Raw genomic sequence first — 6,000 nt, 5'->3', positions numbered from 1 at the left:
ATGAGCTCCTATCTCCTCATCTTCACCAGAAGCAGACAGACTGATAACCCCATAGCCATAGCTGGTGACTGACATATTAAATTGGCTTATAAACCACTGGCGTTTTCTTCTATTAGAAGGATTATCTTCTCCTAATATGCTTCCATATTCAGCTGAATCCAGAATGCATAGTTTAACTTCTCATCTGACAGAACCTCTGCATTTTCACCATAACTCCATCAGTGTAGGATGATCTACTCATAAAAGCCATATGCCACAACATGGGCTGCAAAGGAATACTTTGAGTAATTGAGGATATACAGCTAATAGATATGAATATGAAACTTTTCAGTTGAATATATGGCAGTTTGTTGTTGGATGCTTTGCAGAGATTAATATGACACAATCCTTCAATTTTATATGGGAATGGAAGGAACAAAGGATGAAGGAAGGAAGAAAGAAAGTAGGAAGAAAAGAATGAAGGAAAGATGGATGGAAGAGAAAAGAAAGAAAAGAGGAAGTGCAGAACTTCAGAGGAAAGGAAAATGGAAAGAAAAGGAAAAAAGAAAGGAAAAAGGGAAGTAGTGATGATGGAATTGACTCTCTTTAGCTGACCCTGGTTACTGTTCCAGTCAAAATGGTGGCAAAATTCCACAGCAGCACTTAATGTGCTAGGGAAATTATATGCAAATTAGGCCAGCAGCTACATTAAATAGTTGCCATTCTTGCTGGTGGATAATTATTTCCAGTTCTGTGTAATGTCTAGGTGAAAGGAAATATGTGAGTTCAAAGTGTTACTCATTAGGTGATACAAAGGTTAACATGATGGGAACAATATGAGGCAAAGATGAAACTCTATTTAGGAATTATGTTTTTATTTTCACTTGCTAAACTTTCTAACTTGCATTCCACAGAGAAAAAGAGAGAGCCTCATACGAGTTAATGTCTTTTTAAGTTTGTTATTACTTGCAGAGAGAAGAGATAAGATAAAAATTGCTTTAAAACACAACATTTTCAGAATTTAGATGAGATTTTGTACCACTCAACAAAAGTAAAAGCAAAAAAAAAAACAAAAACAAAAACAAGAGAGAGAAATAAGAAAAAGCAAAGGAGATCACTTTATGAAAAGATTCAACAGAATTTAAAAGCAAATTATATAAAAGCATAAAAATTTTATCTTCCATATACAGTTGTAGGAGTAAGCTTATGTATTCGAAATGTATAATTTTCATTTTCTCCCAAAACTTTCAGGTGGTATACACACAACTCTCAAAATTCATGTAGGATTCACAAAGTATACTCATGCACTAACACAGTTTAAGAACAAAAAGCTGTTGTGCACAAATTCTCAAATGACTAAAATGATGTAAAGCTCTAAATGGCATTACATCTTAATTCCATTGCAGATGAAAATGCTCAGATTCAATTGGCATCCTAAAAGGTTTAACAAAAAGAGATGAAATAGTCGTAAGGCTTGCAGCAGACTTTGCATTTTTTAATGCAGATACATGCAAGTGAATTTAATGTTTCTGCAGTCGGCCACATCCCACCATGATTGGGTCCTCATTCTTAAACCAAACTTTTAGTAATATGCCTTAGTGTTACTGTGAAGCAGAATGTGCCAGTGCAAGGCAACCTGCAATCCTTCCAAACACAATCCTCACTTTAGACCTTGCTATTTTCAGATTTAAACCATCCTTGGTAGGGGCGCAGCTATGCTGATTAGGAGAGTGAGTTTTTCACAGATCAACAAGAATGAAAGAAACAAAGCAGACAGTTTCATATTAATTACCATTCACAACATAATAGAGATATAATGGTATTTTTTATTTTAAAGGTGTGTACCTAATTCTTGGTTAAGTATTGTGTAAAACTTTGTGTGAAATAGAGCTCCTGCCAGAGTAATGCACTGCAGCAGGAATTTTAAGTCATAAAAATCCAAGACCTTACTAAAATTAAAAAAAAAATAAGGGCAAATCAGTGTCACTGAGCTGAAATTCCTCTGACAGATGTAAAGGTCTTGATGACAGTTATTTTCCAGGTCTGCAGCTCAGCAATCATTCCTCTGAACAGTTTCCCACGTGAAGTGTTTGAAGAAGCGGTCGACGTGTGACTGATGTCCAAGGCCCACCGCCTGGTCTTCTTTAAGGATGGGGCAGAGGCAGAAGGAAAGGTGATGCTGATAAGGGAATCTGAACCAAATGTTGTCACGTTCTAGAGATGATTAGATGCCCTTGCTGTGACTTATTACACAACCTGAGAATGGAAATGGAAAACCTGGGATGAAATGTAGCTGCATGGGAGGGGAAGATATTTTTTTCAGTAAGGACCAAAAGCCAGGAGATAAACTGTTATTGACACCTAAGATCAGGCTGGGCATAAGAGCATTCTCTGTGCTGCAGAATGGATGTGATGCTGCAGAAAATCATCCCCCCATTCAGACCTACTGTAATCTAAATTTATGCCTGCACACAGAAATGTGAAAACTTGGCTTTAATAAATGACAGAGTAATGCATCTAAAAGGCAATTTTTGTGGGTTTTGTGTTGTTTTATATTTCATTTTTTCCTTGTGCACATTAATGAGTGGAGGTTTGAATTCAAGCATATATAAGAGAATGAATTGATTTAAATTTGAAATCCTCACTAAACTTCAAGTATTTGTTTGTATATTTACTTATAAGCAAATGTATTGATTAATCTGTTTTACATGTGCTATACACAACTTAAAGAAAATGTAACTTTCTCCTAAATCTGCATTTTCTTTTAAAAATACACTTATCTTTAGCCATATTCATAATCTTGGGAGAAGATGAGTTTTCTGCATGCTTTGAATACTACAATGAGACATTTAGATCAACAGAAAGACAAGGGATCTGTGGATTCCAGAGGAGTTCTTAGGTCAGAATACTCAAGGGCATTTTCACTTCTGTAAAACATCCTTCTTTAAACTAGCAGTAATAGCAACAACAACGAAAGTCTGCTGGTATGGAAAATACTGATTTGTCACATGAAACACTCTCCAGAATAGCTTATATAGATCTGTCATGCATAGCCATTGCTGCATGGCTTATTCTGAAGCAAAATTAAATTATATATAGCCTCTGCCATCTGGTCTTTATCTGTTTTGTTGCTGTTGTTGTTTTTTCCACTGATTTCAGGATAGGCAATGTCACTCCTTACATCCACTTTCCAGCAGATCCAAGGAGAAGGCAGAGCAGAATTCCCTATTGGTATTACTGATTCTCTGTCTTTGAAAAAGATATGAGTCAATTCTGGTTTGGAAAAGGATTGTCATTCTTATTATTAATCATGGCTTAGATGATAATTAAAGTATCCTCAAGCTTTTAAAAATCTGATGCAAATATTTCAGAATTTAATATATTATCATCATGTATTTTCATGTTTTATTTGTAAATGTGAATTTTTGTATTTGTTGATACAGTGGCTCATTGTGCAAGTGTAAGGGAAAATAGATAAAAAGTGCAATTTTTCCTAGTGCAAGGGAAAACTGGCCATTTCCTTCTTACCCAAGTGCAACACTTCTCTCCCACCTCAATACCTATCACGTAGTCTGGATTTGTTCAGTTTCTTGATGTCCTGGCACTAAAAACTATTCTCCACATTTCTGTTCAATTTCTGAAAACCTGACTGAGTATGGCAGCTAAGATATGATGCAGAAAGACTAATTACTGCTTACCCTAGATATCAAAGAGACGCTATCAAGCCTTTCAGATTCTGAAACAAATATTTGTACTAAACCTGATCTTAAGCCCTGTTTGACAGATATCCAGTGCTACCCTGGGCAAGTGGCTTCAACTGCTTTAGTTTCCCTATTTTATTCTGATACAACACACATCAGCAAACCAATGGGGAGGTACCTTCCTGCTGCTAAAGCAGTCATCACTGGTGATACCAGCCAGCTAGAGGCAGCCTCAACATCCTTTTGTCCTGTGGCTGAATAAACATTTGAAAGTCTGGCTTTTTATCAAACCTGTGATTGCCTGATAAATCCTGGAGAACTGTAATGGACAGGAGAAAGTCCGTAGTCTGGGAAAAGTCAAAGTGTGGACTCTACCTGCTACCTCACTTTTATAGCTCAAGAGGAATCTTGATGAGACTGAGGTTTTACCACACTATAAATTACTGATGTGGGTGTCCCAAGAATGCATGTCTTGAGGCAGGCAGGTGATTAACACTGGTTTGCAAACAGCTGAGACGAGTGCTGTACAGAGCTGAGATGATTGAGATCAGCAGGAGTTCGGGTTTGGAGTGAGGATTTGACGGGAAGGATCTATGGCTTGAATTTTCCCATCCATCTGCCATGGGATCATGACTCACTATGTCAAGGAAGAGGTCATAGGAAGGAAAAGGGCAATAAGGGGGCAAAGGGGAAAAAAAATCCTTTCCCTTTGTTTCTACATTCCCTGGTATTTTATCTCAACAGTTTAAGAAACATATATTTTTAATGTCATTCCTGAAGCCTGGGAAATTTTAATGACTATCCTTGCACTACATTTGTACGTTCTTTTACTCTTGTGTTGCCCTTCCTTAGAAGGGCTTGCCCTCACCTAGCTCCCAGCATGTTAGTAGCAGAGGCACTGGAAGATGAGGACATCTGCCTCCAGCTCCTTATTTCACCAATTTGCTGCTGCCCCTGACCATGTACTTAACTGTCTGAGCAGCTTATCCCTGACTTGGAGCCAAGGGAAGTCAGTGGCACAGTGAAGGAAACCTTAGGGAATTGCTTTTTGTTTTATTTCTGCTCCACAATTAAACAGAAATTGTAAAACATAGCGTGGCAGCACAGATACTGTTTGTAAATTCCTGTCCCATATTGGTAGACTGCCTGCCCACCAAGAGGTTCAGCCCATAATAATAGCCTTGGTGAAACCCATATGAACACTGTAAAATATGTTTGTGTGTAAAATGAGGATAGTGGAGCTGTAGAAAATGTTATTTTGCTTCGAGAGATGAATTGAACAGCATGTGCAGCTCCATGATCAGATTGAAGTTCCTGCCTAAACATCAGGAGGATTGACTGAAGTCTGAGTGCAGCCAGGAGAAGCCAAGAAGGACGCAGCAACATATGACAGCAGGATACTGCGAGAGCATGGTTTTATAAATACACAACAACAAATATGTTTTACCCTCTTTTTCACAGCTGCCAACTCTTTTTATTGCTTCATCCTGCATTTAAAAATCAAGGCTTCGGCTTTTCTTTTGTAGGAAAGAAGAGCTCAGCATTATTTTTTCCTCAAACATGCTATCCAGCTGTCCTTTTGCTATCCTTATGCATCTTATTTCTGCAACCACTGCATTTATAGAATCACAGTAGGGAACCATTAGGACCATCAAGACCAAATTGGAGGCAATGCCTCCTTGCTACCACCACTTTACACGTTTGTATGTGAGGCACAAAGTACTTTGAGAGGCAGGATTGTGCAAGGAGTTTTCTTCAGCTTCATCATCTCTGTTCTATGTGCTAGACTGATTTCCTACAAGTAAGAGGAGATGCTCAACTTCAGAGGTAGTGTGCATGAGAGGTGGGGAGAGAAGAGAGAAGAAAAGAAATTGTTGCATTGACTGAATACTGATGGCTTGTCAGCTTTGCTGTGAGTTAGCTTTTATTTAGAGAAAGCTGCTCAGGCTATCAGCCCGGGCTGTAAGAAAGTGAAGGAGAAACGTGCATGATAATACAAAGGGGAAAAAAATACCTCTGTAAGATCGCTGATGGAATCCTCCCACTCTGCGTCCCTCACAGTTTATATCATAAACTGGTGTGACACTCATTTTCCCATACATATCCTTTCAGCAGAGACCACATGGGCAAGGGAAGGGAGAATTTACTCTCCTTCTGCCTCCTACAGTATTTCCTTCTACCTTTCTTGCCCTCCTAGTTTGTGCAACAGAGTCCTACTGCATCCTTGTCTTACTAAGGGGTTAGACCCTGCTCTGCCCTTTCAGATGCTGGTTCGCCCTTTGATTTTGGGGCACTTTTTGTGCTGTAGATAGCTACAGAT

General features: G+C 38.5%; 1 long non-coding RNA gene across 1 annotated transcript in view; it reads right to left on the bottom strand.

Moving 5' to 3' along the window:
• Positions 1–342: 342 nt before the first annotated feature.
• Positions 343–6,000, bottom strand: part of LOC104909766 (uncharacterized) — a 40,750-nt gene continuing 35,092 nt past the window's right edge. The window contains exon 8 of the long non-coding RNA XR_014881418.1: positions 343–2,235. This is a non-coding gene — a long non-coding RNA (uncharacterized LOC104909766). The remainder of the gene's footprint in view (positions 2,236–6,000) is intronic.

This window comes from Meleagris gallopavo, chromosome 2 (assembly GCF_905368555.1).
Source record: "Meleagris gallopavo chromosome 2, MGAL_WU_HG_1.1, whole genome shotgun sequence".
NCBI lineage: Eukaryota > Metazoa > Chordata > Aves > Galliformes > Phasianidae > Meleagris > Meleagris gallopavo.
The sequence above is the reverse complement of the archived record's forward strand: the minus strand, read 5'-3'. Positions and strand labels throughout refer to the sequence as shown.